The following is a 23,146-nucleotide window of genomic DNA, read 5'->3' on the forward strand; positions in this document are numbered from 1 at the left end:
CACAACAACTGAACTTACCCAGGGTGGGAGAGTTTGTGGGAAATAGACCAAATCTTCAGATGGATGAGGGAAAATGACATTTTTTATGATTAGGTGTCAGGTATGAAGTTATGATCTCAGAAATTGAGTCATTTTATCACATATTGTACTACTCCCTAGTCATTTGATTATTTTTTCTTTCTAACAATAACATATTGTTGGAACAAAAGCTAGATTTTTTTTGGGGGGGGGGGCGTCACACCCGGCAGTGCTCAGGGTTACTCCTGGCTCTATGCTCAGAAATCGCTCCTGGCAGGCTCAGGGGACCATATGGGGTGCCGGGATTTGAACCACCGTCCTTCTGCACCTAAGGCAAATGCCTTACTGCTGTGCTATCTCTCCGGCCCCCCAAACGTAGATTTTTTAAACACATTTATTTATTTTTATTTTTTTACTTTTTTTGTTTTTTGGGTCACACCTGGCAGTGCTCAGGGGTTACTCCTGGCTGTCTGCTCAGAAATAGCTCCTGGCAAGCACGGGGGACCATATGGGACACAGGGATTCGAACCAACCACCTTTGGTCCTGGATCGGCTGCTTGCAAGGCAAACGCCACTGTGCTATCTCTCTGGGCCCCAAACACATTTATTTTTAAAAATCAATCATATTTTGGGCCAAAGAGATAGCACAGCGGTAAGGCATTTGCCTTGCAAGCAGCTGATCCAGGATGGACAGTGGTTCGAATCCCGGCATCCCATATGGTTCCCTGTGCCTTCCAGGAGCGATTTCTGAGCACAGAGCCAGTAGTAGCCTCTGAGTGCCCTCGGGTATGACCCAAACCCTCCCCCCCAATCATATTTTTTCCTAGCGAAAATTCTAAATTAAACTTTCACCCCCATTATTATGGAAGAATTTAATTTTCCTCACAAATAAGTGCTTTTTTTGTTTTGTCTGGGAACTACACCTGTCGATGCTCAGGGCTTAACCCTGCACATTCACGGGTATGATACATATGCCAGAGACCGAACCCAGGGGGCCAGAATGATAGCACAGCAGGTAGGGCGTTTGCCTTGCATGCAACCTACCTAAGTTCAATTCCCGGCATCCCATATCTCCCAAGCCCCCCAAGTGGTGTCTGAGTGCAGAGCCAGGATTAACCCCCTGAACATAACTGAGTGTGGCCCAAAAATCAAGAAAAAAGAGACAGAACCTAGGTCAGCTGTATGCAAGGTAATCTCTCTCTATCCACTCCAGACTCCAATGAATTTTATTCCCAGAACACTGTGTCCTCTTGAACTTTTCTTTTTCTTTTTTTCTTTTTTTCTTTTTTTTTTTTTTTTTTTTTTTGGTTTTTGGGTCACACCTGGTGGTGCTCAGGGGTTATTCCTGGCTCTGCTCTCAGAAATCCCCCGACAAGCTCAGGGACTATATGGGATGCCGGGAATCGAGCCAGAGTTCTTCCTGGGATGGTTGCGTGCAAAGCAAATGCTCTACTGGTATGCTATCTTCTCCGGCCCCCTTCTTGGACTTTCTTTTTTTTTTTTTTTTTTTTTTTGTTTTTGGGTCACACCCAGCAGTGCTCAGGGGTTACTCCTGGCTCTATGCTCAGAAATCGCTCCTGACAGGCACGGGGGACCATATGGGATGCTGGGATTCGAACCACCGTCCTTCTGCATGAAAGGCAAACGCCTTACCTCCATGCTATCTCTCCGGTTGGACTTTCTATATTGAGACTCTATAATGTATAATGTCTTTTCATTAACATCACCTCCATATAAACAAGGATATTGGTGCAGGAAAACGATAGGCCCTCAACACATGTGGCAAACATTCAGTCAATCACTGAACACTGTGATGGGAATAGCTCACCTCTATCACATCCACTCAGCCCATTCCCACTACAGTGAGAGTAACAGTTGGCCAACTCTTGATCCTAATTTAAGAGGCAGCATTTTAGTTGGGAAAATAACCCAGATCAAACATCACCCCTACCAGTGGAACACTAAGATTGATGACAAATAACTAGAAAAGTGTGAGCAAATGTCCAAAGAGGATCTCTGAGGCAGGAGATCACTGATGAGTTTTTGCTCTGGCCAATCTATCCAATGCAGGGAAATCACACCTTTTGTTCCTGCTTGCAGGCAGATGACCCAGCGTCATTCCCTGGCATCCCATATAGTCTCCTGTGTTCCATCAAGAGTGACCCCTGAGTAGAGAGCAAGAAGCCCTGAATACTACTGGGTCTCACCCCAAAAATAAAAAAATAAAAATAAAACTTCCAGGGCCAGAGAGATAGCACAGTGGTAAGGCATTTGCCTTTCATGCAGAAGGACAGTGGTTCGAATCCTGGCATCCCATATGGTCCCCCATGCCTGCCAGGGGCAATTTCTGAGCGTAGTGCCAGGAGAAACCCCTGAGTGCTGCCAGGTGTGACCCAAAAACCATAAATAAATAAATAAATAAATAAATAAATAAATAAATAAATAAATAAAAAATAAAAATAAAAAAATAAAATAAAACTTTCCTACATTCTGCTCATACATCAGTGCATTAGGCTCCTCCATCCACCAACCTGTTCCACATTTGTCTTAATCCCCTCTCTAACCTCCTTTTCTTCCTCCTTAGGAAGTTCTCCCCCAATTTACTGAAGAGAAAAATCTTTGTTTTGATTAGGGACCACTTATCTGTGCCAAGGGCTCCCAACTCTCTTCTTAGGGACTATTTCCAGCAGGCAGAAGGGGCTATTTGGTACCAGAAAAGGAAACTGGGATTCCCATATATAAAGAAAGCATGTGCTCTGTCCTTTGCAGTCTGTCTGGCTCCAAAATTAATGTTCCTGTCACCTGATCGTAAATTCCTCAGGTCTCTCAGAAGTAGAGATGGGAAGCAAAGAAGCCCTAAATGCCAACCACACTGGGCTCTTTCTCTAAAGCACATCCACCCATCAAAGATAGTCATTGGACATTCCTATAAGATACACCCACCACACCAGTCACAGCCAACCAGGCATTCCTGTGTCTAATAAGATACACTCACCACACCACAGTCACCAGGTTTTCCCATATCTATAACACACACATCACACACAACCACCAGGTATTCCTTTGTCCTTAAGATTTATCCACACCACCATATGAAGCCACTAGGTATTCCTGTGGTGGCACACCCACCAAATTATGCACAGCCTCCAGGCACTCCTGTATACTGATGACAAGGCCCACCAGGTTGGAGGGCTGGTCTGCAGTGCTCAAGCTACTGCCCCGACAGACTGGCTGTCTCTGAGGAAAATAAAGACACCTTCTCTGGAGCTCATCATGGATATCAAGGAACACTTCTTGGGAATTTAAAACAAGGCAACATTAATAGTCCAAATGTACCACATTCACTATTTTTCCCTGCCAATCATGCACCTTTCACAGCTCCACATTTTCTCAGACCCATCCAGTGTGCCTCACAGTACAAAGTGCATGGAAATAATACACAGGTGCCAACACGCCAAGCTTTGAGTCTCATGAGAGAGATAGCCCCAGTGGCAGGCCGAGGTTGCAGCACAGAGCCAGTGCCAAGACAGAGACATTTAGGACATCTTTCCACTGGAAGGGACATTTCTGGCATTGATTTCCCACGAACCAGAATTGGGAGCATTAGTTTGGGTCCCAGCTCTGACCTGTACTCAATTCTCTGCGTCTGAACCAATGTCGATGCTGGCATGTAATGTGGGAGGGAGAGTCAGATGAGATGGTACCTAGAGCTGAGCAACCAGTGTAGCTCCCTGATGAATTCCTACTGCTGCTTGGGGACCAAAAGTCCGAGGAAGCACCATAAAAGCAAAAGTCTTCTGGGAACTCAGAGCCTGTCTCATACAATCTGAGCATTGTGCGTTGCTCACAGCTACAAATCTCAAACTGTTTTGGTATTATGGCACCCAGTTAAGCTCAAGACTCCCTGATTTATGACCATAATTAACATCCCAGGGTGATTCCAATTACATCTATGCAGGAAGGTAAATCACCTATACGAATGAGTAGAAATATTATTCTGCATTAGGAGAAAACACCAAAACCCCATATAAAACACCTGCACTTCTATGAATCTACCTGAACCTCAGTTGGCCTGGATTTTGGAGACTGGGTTCTTTTCTCCTTCAGAGGGTGTGTACCATTGCTTCCTACTAGTGGAGTTGTCATTGCCTTTTCTATGACAGGATGTCTAGACAGTCAGAGACAAGCACATATACTCTCCAGGCTGCAGCTGGGACAGAGTTTGGACATCACGACACCTGCCTTGCCAAACTGTGCCATTCTAACACCTTCCACTAAGTCCAAAGAGACTGAGACATGCCTTTTCCTGACTTCCCAGGAGAATTTGGATGCTGCCCACAGCTCTGGGACCTGGACCCCATTCAGAGCATCTTCATTTATAGCTTAAACTACCAGCAATAGTGGCTAATTTAAGTGTAACAGAACAGGTTCTGAGGTTCTAAACAATGTCTAGCTGATGGAATCTTTCATCAGCTAAAAGAGAATTTTCTTCATCTCTTATCATCTTAAAAAAATTTTAAGTAGAAAATTTCTCATCATCATCTCTACTGAGAAAACATTTTTAAGCAGAGAATTTTCTCATTATCTCTACTTTTAAAAAATGCATATACAATAATGGGAAAACTGGCTAAGGACAAGTCCTGCCCTCCTTTGGGAAGCAAACAGCAAATCAAGTTCCCCACAAAGAGCCCATTTGCTATTTATCTGCTGGTAGAGCTGAATAGAAAAATCTAGTAGGGAAAGCAGAAGAGGAAGGCAATGATCAAGTCTGGTGTGCTTTAAATTTCTTGAGTTTCTTGAAAGCAACTCCGTACTGAATTTTCATTCCATCTACAAATCAGAAAACGGAATCTCAGAGCCAAGAAGCGAGTTCTCCAGGACCTCACAACTGCTACGCAGAATGGAGTCAGGAAACCAGTCTGATCTCCAAATCCAACTCAAGATTCGTTGTACATTGAGGCAGGAGTGATAGCACAGTGGTAGGGCATTTGCCTTGTACTCGACCAACCCAGGATAAATTCTGGTTCAATTCCCGTCATCCCATGTGGTCCCCTGAGCCTGCCAGGAGTGATATCTGATGCAGAGCCAGGAGTAACCCCTGAGTGCCACCACCAGGTGTGGTCCAATCCCCCCTAAAAAGATTAGTTGTACAATATGATCAAGTTAAATGGATGAGCCAGAGAGTTGGATTTAAACTGTGCTATCTTGTGGCTCTCACTGCAATGCCCTTAGAAAAGAAAACTTTTCTCTAAAAGCACCGCCGTCCCCAAGCTCTCTGGGTTCAGAGCAACCCAATTTTGGCTGTGTCCCAACAGTTGCGTGTGTTTTCTTACTCTGCTGGCTCCAGGGATACTAGTCATGTGTCAGTTCTTTATTGCTTTAGGAATTAGCGTGCATGTTACATGCAGAAACACAAATAGAAATGGCTCAAATAAAAATGTTTCCATCAAACAGAGCAGAAAAGATATTTTAAGCCCTCAGAGCTTCATGTCGGGATTCAATATGCCTCTGCCACCTTTGATGTATGTTTTTAAGAACTCATAGCTAGAAAATCCATCGCCTGTGTCATGGGTACTTAAACAAGACTGCGTTGCCTTTTTAAATTTAAATTATAAAGCTTTAAATGTATGCTCCTGGTGACAATTAAGGAAATCCTAGATTATACAGGGCATCAGTTTTCCATGAATAGCACCCATTTAAGTTCATTTCCACCCCAGATCTTTGCCTGAATGTTAGATTATTCCATCGCAAATCTCTCTATAAAAGTGTCTGGCTGTCTCTTAAACCCATTTACGCTCTATGCTTCAATGCCTTTCCTTGGCAACTTTTTCCATATGCTTCACTTCTTCCAGGGAAGCAGTTCTGTCTCAATTCACAGAGCAGCACATATGAGAGAGAGAGAGAAAGAGCGAGAGGAGGGAGAGAAGGAAATAGAAAGGAGAGAAAAGGAGAAAGAGGAAAGGAGAGAGAGAGAGAGAGAGAGAGGAGAGAGAGAGAGAGAGAGAGAGAGAGAGAGAGAGAGAGAGAGAGAGAGAGAGAGAGAGAGAGAGAGAGAGAGAGAGAAAAGAAGCTGGCCCATAAAAGTGACATTTTAGAAGGCAAAGACTTTAGGGCAAAAATAAAAACTAAGTCAGCACCTTCCCCCCATGCTCCCAAGCCATCAAAGCTCCCTGAACTTGAATTTATAACCCAAACACTCCATACCACATGCAACTTGAGACACACAACTGGTAGCACTACTAGGGATTTATGACTTATGACTTGTTCATATTTAATTTGTAACCAAACACTTCCCCTTCCTCTTCGCTACCTTAGAACTCTTGATTAACTCTTGTTTTCACAGGTCAGAGGTTAAGTAAAGGAAGGGAAGCATTCTGGGTGAGATTGCCCAGAGCACCACGTCCAAGAGTGACCCTGCACAGGGAACATTAAAATAAGTGATAAGGCCAGAGATTGCTCCAGACAGCTGAGGCCCGGGGCCTCTTTTGGGGCCGAAGCAGGACCTTCTAACTCCAGAGCTGGCAGCAAAGGCAGACCGGAAACACCTCTCAAGTTACCTCCCAGGATGGAGCAAGGCTCTCACCAGGCCATTTATCCAACAGTTTAGGAAATGAAACTGAGGGTTTCGAGGAAAGTGGAACAGGCACGCTTGCAAGCCAAGCCGCATGCTGGCTGCATTCCGCCACAGGCAGCTGTCTTGCCTGCCAGATCCTCCTACTCCGAGGAAAATCGCCGCTGCTGTGTCACTTGCAGCAGACATGGACTAGACCGAGAGCAGCAGATTTCCCTGGAGCCCATTAATTACCCAAAACCATGACTTGCCCTGCTGTGTGGAGTACAATCCTCCAGAGCCAGGATCCCTCTAGCATCAAGCACTGCTATAGCAATAATGGTGATGACGATGACAACAAGGATGATGGTGGTAACAACAATGAGGGGACACAAGTATCCTGGCGTTACCAAGTGCTGGAGCTTTGTAAGCACTAGGCTGGTGTACACCTCCTAGGAATTCTTATAGGCAGGCACATCAGGTCCCCCAGGAAGGCATGAATCCACCGAAGGCCAGAGAGGCTAGGTCAAGGGCTCAGAATCACATGGTCTCAAAGCAGGCCAGGGTGGGGTCCAGGTCTGTGAGACTTGCTAGGGGAGTATAGACATAAGGACGGTGGTGGGGGAAGGTGGGGGATTTTGCACACTTGGGTGGTGGTAGAAGTGAAGTCAGTTTAACCACCAGGAATATGTTGTAAAGCGTGCTCCCTCAATAATAAAACCAGGTTTAAAATGCCTCTTGGGACAGGCTGGGTGGTGTGTATAGAGGCCGCACTTACTGTCTCCAGTTCTGCAGGTGTTTTCAAATCATCCCAACAGGTCTGCAACCTCATGTGTTCAAGATATTGCTCACCCATTTAGGGCACACACACACACACACACACACACACACACACACACACACACACACACACGACATTTCTCACCCATACACACACACACACACAATAATGTGTGTATGCATTCTCTCTCTCTCTCTCTCTCTCTCTCTCTCTCTCTCTCTCTCTCACACACACACACACACACACACACACACACACACAACATACACCACCTGAAAAGGAGGCCCCAATCACAGAGCAAAACCACGACATGGCCCAGGCAGCTCTCAGGACAGAGGAAAGTACATCTGAATGAAGCATCCAAGGACAAGAGTCATTCTCCAGCATTCCCGACAGAAATCTGAGCCCTCGGTCCTTCCTTAGTTCCTATCTTTGTGCGGATTGATCTATTATAAACCACGAGAAGCAGTTCTTGCTTCAAAAGGCTAAAATCAATCTTTGTAAAGTGCCTCAAAATAAGGCAGCCTGGAGCAAGCTCAAGTGTTTATTTAGGTGACTCATAAGTCACAAATCCCCATCAGAACTACTGGTTATGTTTCCCTCAAAAAAACTCAAAACTCGTTGGAGAGAGGAGGTTCAAGTGGAAGCCTCCTGGTAAAAACATATATATACATACATATATAGTATATATATATATATATATATATATATATATATATATATATATATATATATATATATGATTTCACATCGGAAAACAGATTTCAGGGGCCGCAGCGATTATACAGCGGGAGGGCATTCGTCTTGCACACAGCCAACCCAGGACCAACACTGGTTCAATTCCTGGCATCCAATATGATCCCCTGAGCCTGCCAGGAGCAATTTCTGAGTGCATGAGTGCAGAGCCAGGAGTAACCCTTGAGCACCATCAGGAGTGAACCAAAAATCAAAACAAACAACAAAAACCCACAATAATAAAAATAGATTTCATATATAAGAAAAGGGGGACTGGCTTTAGCTCAGCTTACTTCGCAATCTGTTGCTTTGAATCCAATCACCTCTGTGATTGGAGTCCCGTGGGTACCTTCCAGTCTTTTGCCACTTTTAGGGGCTGGAGAGATAGCATGGAGGTAAGGTATTTGCCTTTCATGCAGGTCATTGGTTCGAATCCTGGCATCCCATATGGTCCCCTGAGCCTGCCAGGAGCAATTTCTGAGTTCAGAGCCAAGAGTAACCCCTGAACGCCAATGGGTGTGAGCCAAAAACAAAAAACAAACAAACAAAAAAACCCATTCACATTTTGTAGTGACTGTGGAATTTAAGGGGCCAAAGAGATAGCACAGCGGTAGCATGTTTGCCTTGCAAGTGCTGACCCAGGACCAATGGTAGTTCGAATCCCGGCATCCCATATGGTCCCCCGTGCCTGCCAGGAGTGATTTCTGAGCAGAGAGCCAGGAGTAACCCCTGAGCATCGCTGGTGTGGCCAAATTCCCCCCCCCCCCCCGCCCCAGAAAAGAAAGAAAAGGGGAAAGTTGTCTTCTCTTTTGGTTTTTGAGTCATACCTATGTGGCTTCCTCCTACCTCTGTGCTCAGGGTTCACTCACTCCTAGAGGTACCCGGAGGACCATATGGGATGTTGGGCATTGAACCAGGTCAGCAGTGTGCAAGGCAAGTGCCCTGACTATTGTACCATGACTCAGGCTTCAGAAAATTAGTTGCTTTTAATGAGTAATTACTACAAGCAGAGTATTAAAGGTTAGAAAGTATAAACATATACTATTTTTGCTATTATATTTTTGGACTGTAATAAAATTTTATTTAACAAAAACATTCAAGAAAATGTACAGAGGGCTGGAGAGATAGCAAGTGGTAGGGCGTTTGCCTTGCATGCAGAAAGTCAGTGGTTCGAATCCCGGCATCCCATATGGTCCATGAGCCTGCCAGGGGCAATTTCTGAGCATAGAGCCAGGAGTAGCCCCTGAACACTGCCAGGTGTAATCCAAAAACCAAAAATAAATAAAGAAATAAAGAAAAGAAAAGAAAATGTATACAACCCAATTTTATATCATAGAAAGATACAATGAAGAACATATGAAAGCATTTTGACTTCTGAACAACCGCTGTCTATACCCGTTCTAAGGCTTCTAACATGATGATACTATTTCCCCGTATTACCACCATTCCAGTATTATTCTGTTGTCCACTTGTTGCCATCTCCACGTATTCATCTATCACAAGATTCAAAAGGGATCAAATCCTTACAGTATTCCTTGGGCATGTCTGCCACCATCCAATTTCAATGATACCTTCTTGTCCATAAATTTTTTCAGCTCCGGGGGGTGAGCTTTGTTCATGGTGGTTACTCGGCAAGCTCACATCATGTCCAGATGAAGCCCAGGCATCCCTCACACTCTATTTTTGCTATTATTTTTAGCTGGAATTAAATAGCATGATTTGCTGTGGTAATATATATTAATGGTTCTTTTTATCCTTTGTAATAGCCAAACATATAAGTGCTTAAATATGTGCTAAGAGGATGAGCAAAATATAGCAAATTCAGACATCTTAGAAAAAATTAGGCCTTAAAAAAAATTGAGGGAAATACATGTGATAGAATAGAATGAAAAGGAGCAACATTCACACTATGTATCACATGCGATTAGACATACCCAACAACAAAAATGGTAAAAAATCAACAATGGCTATTTCTAGGCTATGAGGTTTTGGATCATTTTTCATGAACATTCTTTTCCACGTTCTCTACAACTTACCGAGTATGTGATACCTTAAAGATCAGATGAAACATTGCTTTGCACTAAAAGCTCTGTACTATTCATAACTGCCAACATTTGGAAGCAAGCTGAGCAAACAACAGAATGATTACAATAAATTATAATCAGGATGGGAATCATATTCGCTTAAAACGGACAGCAGAAATCTATTTTAACATAGAACAATATTTGAATGATATTAAAACATAAAAGCAGAGTCTGTTTCATATTCTGATTTTCCACTTTTGTGTTTCACGTAACTCCCAACTTTCTACAATTAAGCATGAATTACTTCTAAATAAGAAACCAGTTGCATGTGATTCATCCATGCTTATCAACTTCCAGGTCATCGAGCCTGGAGGAACGTGAGTCTCCTTAGGGCAAGACAGATGGAACCAGCTCCTCAAGGAGCAGTGAGATGACTCTTGGAAACATCCGAGCAGTCAGGGCCAACTAGCCTACAGCCACAACCACACAGGGAAAGAAGTCGAAGGAAAAAAATTAGGCACTTCCTTTTTTTTGTTTGTTTGTTTTTTGTTTTTGGGTCACACCTGGCAGCGCTCAGGGGTTACTCCTGGTTCTATGCTCAGAAATCACTCCTCGCAGGCTCAGAGGACCATATGGGATGCCGGGATTCAAACCAATGACCTTCTGCATGGAAGGCACTTCCTTTTGTAAGAAGCCTATGACTGAGGAGTGGAAACAATGAACTAGCTGAGGGTGCTTGGATCGTACCTGAGAGGGACTTGTGACAGGACAGCAGAGAATCCTGGCAGTAGTGGAAGATGAGACAAGACCCAGACCAAGGAGTATAATTATGTGTGAGACTAGAACTTCAACTCTTTTTGGGAAATCACAGAAAGAGTTGAGGCACAGGAGGATTTGTCAGATCTGTCTTCTCATCAGAAGATCATTTTAATAGCAGAGACAAAGAAGAGTTGAAAGAAGTTCTAGAAGTGGACCCTTATTTACTGATGACCATGAAATGGAAGGTGGTTCGGAGAAGAGAAGAGCAAGAAAATGAGCTCTTCCAGAATGTGAGGTTGGCTTGCAGGCTGTGCTTCCTTCAGATGCAGCACTGCTGTGGAACCAGATTAACCCAAAGTGACAGAGGTGATTGCCCGCTCATCATACAGCACATCTCTGAACAATGTCTTCATTTCTCCACGGCCACTTTGCTCTGTAAGGAACTATACTTCCTAATTACCTAACAAGATCTTAATAAAGAAGTTTCTTCACTTAATGCAAACAACATGAAGTTCCTTGGAGTTCACAGAACACATCAAGCCACTCAGCAGAGAGCTCCCTTCTGTGGTGATGGCTGTGAGTAGACAGCTAACTCAGAAGAACAAGCATGGATCCAAGATCTATTTGGAATTATTTATTTATTTATTTATTTATTTATTTTGGTGTTTGGGACACACCCGGTGGTACTCAGAGGTTACTCCTGGCTCTGCACTCAGAAATCGCTCCTGGCAGGCTCAGGGACTATATAGAATGCCTGGGATTGAACCTGGGTCCATCCTAGGTCAGCTGAGTGCAAGGCAAACACCCTACCCTGTGCTTTTGCTCTGGTCCCTATTTGGAATTATTTTCAATTCCTTGAAGTGCTGAGTGCCACCCACATATGCATATTCTTTACAATGACTTTTAAATATTCTACCTGCCACCAAAAAGAGAATGAGCTAAAGTCAATAGGAATTTTATTAATATGTGTCTCCAACTGCAAATAAAAAGGGAAAAGATGGAAATCGCAAACATACCACCAGCAGTTTCTATGGCTCCTCCATGAATGACTCTTTCCTAGTAAACACTGCAAGTCAATCCCTCTGCTTTCTTGATTGGGTGACTATTGCATATTGTTATAATCCAATTAAAAGAGACGTACCCTTCAAAGTTTTAGAAGGCTGGGGTGATATAAAAGATAGTAAAAGCAATAAGATTCTTTGAGTGACCTTTAAGCAAGAATAGAGATGTTAGCATTTTTGCCTTTCACACATTTGATTGTAACTTTGATGGGTCTGAAACAGAGCTCTTTCAGTTACTGGAGTCCAAATATCTAGACCCTCAACTGGATCAGGCTATTGACTAGGACCAGCCAGTCTCTTGACCCTGAGTGAGGACCCTTCATTTCTCATTAGCAGCTGAAGCAAAAGCAAGAGGCAACTCACTCAACACCCACTAGGAGAGCTGAGCCATGGTCAGCTGAAGTGAGGGTTTCTGTCGTGAAAGCTCATCATCATTAATTTTTTTTCTTTCTTTGGGGGGGGGGTTTGAATCACACCCGGCAGCACTCAGGGGCTACTCCTGGCTCTATGTTCAGAAATTGTCCCCTGGTAGGCTCGGGGGACCACATGGGATACTGGGGTTAGAACCTGTCCTTCTGCATGCAAGGCAAATGCCTTACCTCCATGCTATCGCTCCAGCCCCATTCATTCTTTTTTCAAAAACCAACTCAAATTATTGCTTACAATATAGCAAAACCCATGCATCCTTTGCATACACATTCAGAATATTGTGTTTTTGTTTATTTGGTCGGGTCACAACCAGCATGGCTGTGCTCTGGACTTACTCTTGGCTCTGTGCTCAAGGATCGTTTCTGGTGGGGTTCAGGGGTCCATGTGTGGTGCTGGGGATCAAACCCACCAAATCAGCTACATGTGAGGCAAATGCCCTACCTATAGTTATATCTCTGAGGTCCTATGACAATTTTGTTCATACTTTACAGCTAGATAACCTGAGCCACAATCAATGTAGAAAACATTCCCAGGACCCTAAAATATTCTTTGTACCCCTTCTAAGCTAATATCCCTCACCGTTTGTGGGGTAACTGCTTTTTTTATTTTTAATTATGAGAATAATGATGCAAAGAGAAGGTAAAGTTATAGTGGAAGGACAATCGCCCATAAACAGAGTTCTCAAAGAAATCCCCTTCCTGACGCCTAAATATTGAACTTACAGTCAAAGAACACTAAGAAAAATAAGGCAGAACCCATGTACAATTAATCTGTCCACAAGTCCTCCGATTGTAGTACATTATAACATTTCTTAGCAGTACACAAAGCAATCTAAAGCCATGAGATTTATGTGACTCCTTAAACATTGAAGGCATAGTATTTTTTTTTTATATTTTCATGCACATGCATATTAGTTTAAGTTAACATCAAAGTTTAAGGTTTTTTTTTTTAAGGGATAGAGTCAAAAGAGCACAGTAAAAATGGTGTTAGAAAAAAACAACAACAAAAAAACGGTGTTAGAGTGGCAAATATTGTTTGCATAGGCCCACCAAAATATGGGGGACATGGAAAGGAAAAGCCTTGGTCTAAATACAAGGAGACCCTACCCCTGAAGTTTCCTGGCATAAGACCAATTCTAGGCTCCAGGCAAACTAATTTAGCCATTGTCTGTAGTGCCAATACAGTTTTATTTTTCATGTAGTCTCTATTGTTGGCATCAGGTTTTTCTGTATTAAAGATCCTGGAATCTGCACATCCTACATTGAAGTCACGCTGGTGTGGAGTATCCTCTAGTTTCACCTCACAATTAAGGAGCAATACAGAAAGCCCTGTCCTGTAAGCAGGTCATTGTTGTTGTTAAGTCTTCTCAGTGTTAAGGGAAGTCTTTTTTGAGTAGGTCAATGTCAGAGCAGCGGTAGGGTCTTCCCTGGTAGAGGACTGCCTCCAGGTGATGTTATAGATAACCTTGGATGTTTCGTAGATGTCTTCCCTAGATCAGGGGTGAATGGAGAATGCCAATTCTTCTGAGGCCTGTGCCAGGTCATTATGTCAATGTTCAAGGTGTAAGGTTGTGGGGTAACAGACCTACCACTATATATTCTGTTACATCTGTTCATTTCCTATCTACCCACCCTTTTAACTGCCACTTTTTTTTTAAATCAGTTAAAATTCGGTCTTCGAGGTACACAGTTCTTAGTGTAGTAACCATGGACAGAACAGGTACATGCTCACACAGTCCCTGATAAGCTTGCTTCCTACTCCAACACCCTTTCTTTTCCTAGTTCTGCAATTTTGCCTTTGTCAGAATGCCACAAAATGAAATGATTCAGTTTCCTTCCTTCCTTCCTTCCTTCCTTCCTTCCTTCCTTCCTTCCTTCCTTCCTTCCTTCCTTCCTTCCTTCCTCCCTCCCTCCCTCCCTCCCTCCCTCCCCCCCTCCCTCCCCCCCTCCCTCCCTCCCTCCCTCCCTCCTTCCTTCCCTCCCTCCCTCCCTCCCTCTCTCTCTCTCTCTCTCTCTCTCTCTCTCTCTCTTTTTGTTTTTGTATCACACCTGGCAGTCTCAGGGGTTTCTCCTGGCTCTATGCTCAGAAATTGCTTCTGGCACACTCGGGGGACCATATGGGATGCCAGGATTTGAACCACCGACCTTCTGCATGCAAGGCAAACGCCTTATCTCCATACTATCTCTCCGGCCCCAGATCCAGAGTTTCTACCATATATTTATCATGGCATTTTAAGCCACAAGGTAAAGGGTAGTCATTTTGCCACTTATACCTTGTGAAACAAGTTTTGTTTGTATAAGCTTCCTTTGGGAACTCCCAGCTCCATGAGCTAGATGAAGGGATACTACAGTAATATTTTCAGTCCACTTAGCGGCTATCATTTACAAATTTCATCAGCCATAGAATTGGAGCATCACAATTCTATGCCAAAAACCTATGTGGCTAAAATACTAATTACTCAGACACATCGTGTGTGGGAGTAAAATGAACCAGCCTGCACATACCTCAGTTCAGAATCTCCCAAGTCAGAGCTGGGGAGAGAGAGCTCAAAGGACTAGGCTATGGGCTCTGTATGTGGGAACCCTGGGCCTGATCCCCAGCACCATATGGTCTCCTGAATAGTACTGAAAAAAAAAACAACAACAAAACCCAAGTATAGTATTGGCAGCAGCCCTCAATCATTACTGGGTATAAACCCCCTCCCCCACCCCCCCAAAAAAGACAAAGAGCCTATACATCACAAGCCAGCTTTCTCTTAGCCAAAAAAAAAAAGGAAATAAAAAAAAAATCTAGTCCTGCCTAGAGCACTGGGTAGTGTCAAAGGTCTGCCCCAGGTCCAGATACAGCAGAGGCAAGCTCTCTCTATCCACAGGGGTCAGCCAGAAGAGGCAAAGGAGCCCACATGTGGCCACAAGAGCCAGTTCTAGAGAGAAGGAAACACTTGAGGAGCTTCTCTCTGCAGAGCAAGAGCAACCCCCAAAACCAGAGGTAGCTATGTCTCTGTTCCCACCAAATGGCTTAGCACTCGCCATCTCTCTCTGCCCCACCTCCTCCCATGCAGGGCACCAAAGAACATGTTTTCTCTTTTTGAAGACAGTCCCCGAGAGTGGCAGCCATCTGCAATACCGGGAATTGTCTTGAAACATCACCATTTTAGTTGACTTCCTCCATGAATTCACCTCCCGCCATACTAACCCAGCCCAGAGATGTCTGTTCAGTTCCAAACCTGATCTCTCTGCCTACCACACATAGTGTCCCCACGCCAACACTCATTTGGTTTTAGTATTCTGTAGCTCACTCAGCCATCGTTTACTGACATTTCTCATCTAGCCCTTTGCTGAATCCCAGACTAATAGGTGACTCAGTCAGTAACAAGGACCTCGGTGTCTAGAGGGGGGAAATCAGATGCAAAAATCAACAAGTGTAATTACTGGGCTAAGTGCTTAGAAAGAAGTGGGCGCAGGCACCAGTGATCTCTGCAGTATGTGGCACATGTGATGAAATTTCTCTAAGCCTTAAAAGGGATTGTTAGTAATTCTAAAATGAAATAGAAATGGTTACCTTAGAAGCTCCTTCATTTTCCAGAAGACAGTTGAATAAAAGGTACTGGAGAACTTCATCCAATAGCAATCCTCAAAAAGGGCAACGGTTTTATGAGCAATTTTCTTTTTTTATTTTTTTTAATTAGCACACACACACACACACACACACACACACACACACACTAGCATCACTACTAACTCCATGACAACAACAACAACAACAACAAAACAGCTCCTTTGTATGGGCCCAGAATGTAAAATCAGGAAATAAAATGGCAAGTATTACAACTGTGAACTTCAATCAGCTCATTACAAACCAAAGGGACATATTTGAATGCATGTTACTACATTCATTTACCTATTCTGCCCAGCCATTCAATTACATGATTTCAGTTTTTGTATATAAAAAAAAATACAGTCATGTTTCTTTCAAAAGCTGGTATTTGGAGAAAAATGATTAGAACAGCATGCTATGATCCGTTAATACAGTGGTTTCATTTAACGGACAATGGCAGTTTCTGAACTGCTCCCTGTACTTTAAATTATTGCACTAAGAATTCATGACTGCAACGGGGCTCAACTTCTTTCTTTACTGCTGTACAATACACGCCACTGCCACTGTGACTGCAAACAAAACACATCATCAAAAGAGTTTTATTAGCATTTGTAGTCTTAAGGAAAAAGTCATTTTTAAAAGGTGGAGGTGGGGTGGGTCTGGGGGCTGCTCAAATCCTCGGAACATCGGGAAGCATAAAGCATAATTGAGGAAAGAGTGAGAAACAGAGAGGGGGAAGGAAAAGAAAAGCTTAAGCAGGGGGAGGGGGGATCTTCCACCAAAATTTAACATCCCCTTGGAGAGTGAGGGCACAAAGGAGGAGATGGTTTATTCTAACCAGAAGCAGCTGCTGCTGTTGGAATTAGGAAGCATTCCTAATGAATCAGCAGTTCTTCTAATAAATACGCTCCCCTTTGAAATGTGAGGATTCTGCTCCGAGAATTTCTTTTGATATATTTTTTACATGCACTCATTAGACAGCGAAGAGGCAGGGACTGAGCGTGCTCCTTTCTAAATTAGCATGGCTATCTGCATCCAAGAGACTGCGCCTGGAAAGAGGCAAACAAGAAGGCCAAACACCCAGCTCCAGGGGTTTCTGCTCACCAGGCAGCTGTGGGGTGTACGCGGAGACACTCGGTGAGGTGCTTGGAAAGGGTCATGTCTCACCAAAATGCCTGCCCATCTACTAGCCTGGCTCATGGCTCTTCGGTTTAAAATGCAAACCAGAATCACCCAGAGGTATCCTTCGGTCAGGGGAAGGAAGCATGACAGCCCAGCAGAGAGAGAGGCAGCTGGCAAAAGATGGCCAGTCTTGCAGATACCTTTTGCCATCTTAAAATGAAGGCTTGGAGTAATAGCCCAGCAGGACAGGCGTTGGCCTTGCCCAGAACTGGCCTGGGTTTGATTTCCAGCATCTCATATGTTACCCTGAGCCCCGTCTGTAAAGATTCCTGAATGCAGAACCAGTAGTAAGCAGTGAGCACGACCAAGTATGAGCCAAAAAGAAAAGAAAAGGGGAAAGGAAGCACTCAATTTTATAAATATGCATGCATGCATTTTTCATTCCATCCCCACCTCATGTCCATGTTTCTCTTTATTTCTTGCATTAAAAAAAAAAACATAATTTTGGGGGGCCATAAAAATAGGACAGGTCTTAAGGCACTTGCCTTACAAACAGCCAACCCTAGTTTTGATACCCAGCACTGATATGTAAACTTATCAATACATAAAAAATAAATAAAGTCACCCCATTCGGAGGGGAGCTTTCAGGTTCTTCCTTCTCCAGTGACGGGGTTTCCAGGATTTCTGGATCCTCCTGGGAGGGAAATCAGGAGCCTAAAGGAAAGTTCTGGGGTGCCATGTGCAGTGGACAGTCAGCATACTGCCTGCTCAATTTCTTTCCCTAGCCTCAACTGCCCACTTCAGCCTGAAATGTGGAAACAAACAGAAATAAAACCCAAAACATTGTGTTGAAACTCCTAAAGCCCTTTCCAGACAATCTTTTTTGTCCATTCCGAGTTAGGTTGCTGTGTGCCTCCTCAGGATTAAAAAAAAAATGCAAAAACGCAGAATAAATGTGTTTGGAGGTTCTAGTAGGGATATCTCCTGATAATTCAATTAAAGAATTCATTTCATGGAAGGGAAAAAAAAAAAAAAGATCAGAATAACCAAAGAATATGTGAGGTAAAAGAGCCAAGAAGACTGAATTTTCTCTTCCCTGAGTGACTCTGCCCAGGGGATCCTGGAGTGGGAGGGGGACTGCTCCACTGCCTCCAAGTCAGGCCCTGATCTGCAGTGCCTAGAAAAGATACCCCCCACTTTGCCTCAGATAAGGAAGAGTTTATCTGACAATCTTCATCACTAGAGAAGGGGCTCTGTAAGGCTCAGAGTCGTGGAGTTGTCCCATGCCACCATGCTGTCTGCCTAGTGACCCCCCCCCCCAAAAAAAAAAATCAGGGAGAGCACACTCAGCTCCTAGACACTTTGTTCCCCACAGACTAGCTCGCGTGAATGCAAAGCCTTAACCTAGTGTGTTCTCTCAGGTGGAGAAAACAAGGCAAGGAGGAGTGGAGCACTTTGGTCGGCATAACAATTAAATTTGTTAAATGAAATAAGTGAAAAACTAGGGCTAGAAGGATTTCTCCTTTGTTTTCCATTGGAGGAGGCACAGTCATCAACTCCTGGGGAATCCCTCAAGACAATTCCTTTGAGGATTTGCACACCAGCAAAAAGGCCTTCTAGCCTTGTGCCAGAGGCTAAGGGCATTCACTGGGCAAGAAGATGGTTCTGCAGTCTGGGTACTGCTCTGCCTAGTCAGTCAGCTGAACAATGACCCTGGTCTTGCACACATTCCCTTAAATGAGAACTGGTAAATGCACAGAAGGCAGGCAGAGGGGACTGGAGTGATAGCCCATCTGGTAGGGTATTTGCAATGCACGCAGCCAACCCTGGTTCAATCTCCGGCATCCCATATGGTCCCCTGAGCCTGCCAGGAGTGATTTCTGAGTGCAAAGCCAGGAGTAACCCTTGAGTGCTGCTGGGTGTAAGCCCCCCCACCCCCCGCGCCAAAAAAAAAAAGAAGGCAGGCAAAGTAAAAGTTCATACATCTGAAATGTGGACGATGATTTATGATATACAAAGAGCCAGCTCAGCACCTCTGAGAACAACCATTGTAAAGATCCGAAAAAGTGATATGCTTTTCCTCAGGGACTGGAATACATGAAATATAGTCATAAACTCAAGTCTCATACATTAGAGACAGGCTGATGATTTACTGTTTGTTTTCTTTCTCTTCTTTTTGTTTGCTTGTTTGTGAGTTTGTTTTGATCTCTGTGTCACCCCCCAGCAGTACTCAGAACTTACTTCTGACTTGGCACTAAGGGATCACTCTTGGTTGGCTTGGAGACTGTGTAGGATGTCAAGGGTCAAATCAGGGTTGGCAACATGCAAGGCAAGCAGCCTATACTATCTCTCTGGCATGTTTTTCTTTTCTTTAAAGTGGGACAAGAGGGGAAGTAACAAATCATGCTGGGCACATTTTCCAGACATAGAGTAACCAATAAGTGGTGGCTACTACCACTAATTCCATAAAGAATTATCAGATATAAGGAATACCTTTGCAATCTAGCAATATATGGCCATTAAATTTGTCTTTCAAAGTGAAAATTTAGTGTTTTAAATATGTAAATAAAATACCAAAAACTGATTGGGTACAGAGCAGTAACAGTGGTAGGGTGTTTGCCTTGTACTTTGTCAATCCAAGTTAGATCTCTGGCATTCCAAATGGTCCCCCGCCTTCCAGGAATAATTTCTGAATGCAGAGCCAGTAATAATACTTGTGCACCACCACATGTGGCACCCTCCAAAAAACCTAAATAAAACAGCATAAATGGCAAATATGTAAATATAAAAGTATGTACATGTTTTATACATATTACATATAAAAAACTAAAAGGCTAGAGCAAGAAAGGTAGTACAGGTTCACCTTGCATGCAACCAACCCAGGTTCAATTCTATAGGTCCTCTGAGCACTGCCAGGAGTAACTCCCAAGAAAAAAACCAGGAGTAGCCCCTGAGCACCACCATACACTAAATTTTGCACCAAGAGACTGAGCTAAAGGGAAGCCTATCACAATTTCAAAGTATGGGTGATAGAATTAAAGAATGCTTCTCTTCGGTATATATATTAAATGAATAAATAATGTATATTTACTTTTTTTTGTGAATATTCAACTGTCATCATTTTTTAAAATAGACCACCTGCTTCCCTCACCGATCTACCCTTACCCTTGACATGAATGTCCCTCCCTCCAAAAAAAAAAAAAAAAACCCAATCAAGTGATTCTCTGTATGTCTGTCTCCTTGCATCAATGTCACCATATTGCTTATAAAAGCTTTACAATCAAACAAAATTAGATGTGATTCCTCCTGTTATTTTATCATTATTGTAAGTTATTACTATTATTCTGGTTAAGTCTTTACCATCTCCATCTCCATATGAATTTTAGGATCAATTTGTCCAACTACTTAAAAAGCAAAAAGGTACTATATCAATCTGACAGATCCATTTGAAGAGAAGTGTTAATTCTCTGGACCAGTTAATCCTCTAAAGGAGCAGAATTAATGTAAGAGAATTTCCTCAGTCTAATAAGTGAAGTTAGAACTATCTTTCTGGAGAAATACTCCTCCTTGAAAGCCAACAAAACAAAAAGGATAGCTGCTGTCTTATGTCTACTTACTATGACTGGTGATACTAGAGAGTGCCGGTGAACAAGAAAAGGCAACTAAAGGTAAAATGAACAGACAGAAAAGGGAAACAGAGCCATTTACAAACTACATGCTTTCCTCTCTGATCTAAAGATGCGCAAGATCACTATGGAAAAATTTTAAAATGCTATTATAAATAATTTTAGAAAAGGATTAAAGCAAACTGACAAGATCAAGTATTAGGTAGAAATACTTATTAATATAGAGATGCAGGTTCAAGGCTCATGTAGAGAGTCAACAAAAATCTATAAAAACTTCATAGATTTCAGTCTAAAATTTTCATTGAAGAGGTGGTGTGTGTGTGTGTGTGTGTGTGTGTGTGTGTGTGTGTGTGTGTGTGTGTGTGTGTTCCACCTGAGGCTGTGAATCTAACTCACAGCAGTGTATGCATGTGGATGGATTTTGGCTTTGGGGCCATATTCAGTTGTGCTCAGGGGCTATTACTGGAACTCCTGGAAGAGCTCAGAGGACCAAATGCCATGTTGGAAATCAAGGCAAGTGCTTCACTTCCAGTGCTCTCTTTCTAGCCCTGCAGCACTTTTTTTTTTTTTTTTAAAGAAAACTAAGTGGAGGATCAGGGAGTCAGCTCAAAGAGCTGGAGAATATGCTGTGCATGTTGTAGCTCCAGATTCAATCCCTAGCATCACCAGGAGTGACTCTTGAGCACCGAGTTGGGACCCTAAGAACTACTGGCTACAGCCTAAAAACAAAATCAGGAAAATATATGACAAGAGGGAGAGGACACTTTCCTAACAAGTAATAAGATGAACAGTGGCCAATAAAGCAAGATGTTGGAGGTGGGATGACAAATTAACTGACAGAATAAAGAACCACAAATAAGACCTGTGGATATAGGAAAACTTGGCATAGAAGTTGACATTGGTGAAAGAAAGTATACAAGTATACAAGTCATATTACAGGGCAACTGAATACCCAAATGGGAAAAAAATGAAATTAGAGTCCAGCTTTGTAGGATAAATACAAAGCAATCCTAGGTGGATTAAAAATTCAGGTGTCAAAGAGAAAAAAATAAACTTCAAACTTCTAGAAGAAAAACCTTAATTATACCAAATATAGACATATATAACCTAATATTGCTCATGAACACTTACAGAAAAACATTCCAAAACAAACATTAGTTCTAAAAATATCTAAAGATGAATGAAACATCATTAGCAAGTGGATTAATAAAACTGTAAAAATAAAATAAATCAACTTTAAAAATAAAATGATCAAATTTCACTCCTCCCCCCTTTGGGTGGTAGTGGTGGCCACATTTGATGGTGCTCAGGGATCGCTCCAGCAGGGATCAGGGGAACCACATATGTTGCTGAAGATCGAATATGATTCAGTGGGCCTGGAGAGATAGCACAGTGGCGATTGCCTTGCAAGCAGCCAATCCAGGACCAAAGGTGGTTGGTTCGAATCCCGGTGTCCTATATGGTCCCCTGAGCCTGCCAGGAGCTATTTCTGAGCAGACAGCCAGGAGTAACCCCTGAGCAACGCCAGGTGTGGCTCAAAAACCAAAAAAAAAAAAAAAAAAAAGAATATGATTCAGTTGCATGTAAGGCAAGACCCTTAACTGTCCTACTGCTCTGGCACTGAATCTGGCAGGTTCATCATTTTGTTTGTTTTGGGCACACCAGGCAGTGCTGGGGAGTTACTCCTTGCTTTACACTCACAAATTACTCCTGGCAGGCTTGGGGGACAATATGGGATGTCAGGGATCTGCCCTGATCTGTCCTGGCTGTCGTGTGCAAGGCAAATGCCCTACTGCTGTGCAATCACTCTGGCCCCCAAATATATTATTTCAGGATGCACTGTGATTTTTGTTTGTTTGTTTGGGGCACATTCACTGTCACTCAAGGGTTGCTCTAACTCTGCACTCAGAAATCACTCCTGGTAGGCTTGGGAGACCATATAGGATGCCAGGGATCAAACTAGGATCGGCTGTATGCAAGGCAAATTGCCCTACCTACTGTCATTGCTCTGGTTGCAAACCGAATTTTAAAAAAGGCAAATAAAAAAAATACAAGTGGAAGGGAAGAGGGCAAACTCTAGAAGAAAATGTTTGACAAAGGATCAGTAACAAAATACATAAAAATTTCTATAATTTTCGTTTTTAAAAAAATGTGTTCTCTTTGTGTCAATGACTTTTAATATGCTTACTAGTCATTAAAATGCAAATTAAAATCTAAATGAGATGCAACCACTGAGGTGATGTATCTCTAAAATAAAGAGAATTGACTATTCAAAATACAGGTGAGGGCACAAAACAAATGGGGCACCCATCCAGTACTAGAGTAAAGTGGAACCAGCATTTGAGTTAAGGCCAAACAATTTCCTGCAAAACTGCATGTACAACTATGCTTTGACCCAATACTTTCGCTCCCATATTTACCAAAGAGAAATAAAAACAGAATTC

At 43.0% G+C, this 23,146-nt stretch overlaps 1 protein-coding gene and 1 pseudogene across 1 annotated transcript in view; both read right to left on the reverse strand.

Annotated features, from left to right (window-relative positions):
- The window catches only part of DENND1A (DENN domain containing 1A), a 536,242-nt gene that overhangs the window by 253,676 nt on the left and 259,420 nt on the right, over window positions 1-23,146 (reverse strand). The window lies entirely within an intron of this gene.
- LOC126009680 (small nuclear ribonucleoprotein G-like) lies at window positions 9,474-9,703 on the reverse strand (annotated as a pseudogene).

The sequence above is a fragment of the Suncus etruscus genome, chromosome 5 (genome assembly GCF_024139225.1).
Source record: "Suncus etruscus isolate mSunEtr1 chromosome 5, mSunEtr1.pri.cur, whole genome shotgun sequence".
Lineage (NCBI taxonomy): Eukaryota > Metazoa > Chordata > Mammalia > Eulipotyphla > Soricidae > Suncus > Suncus etruscus.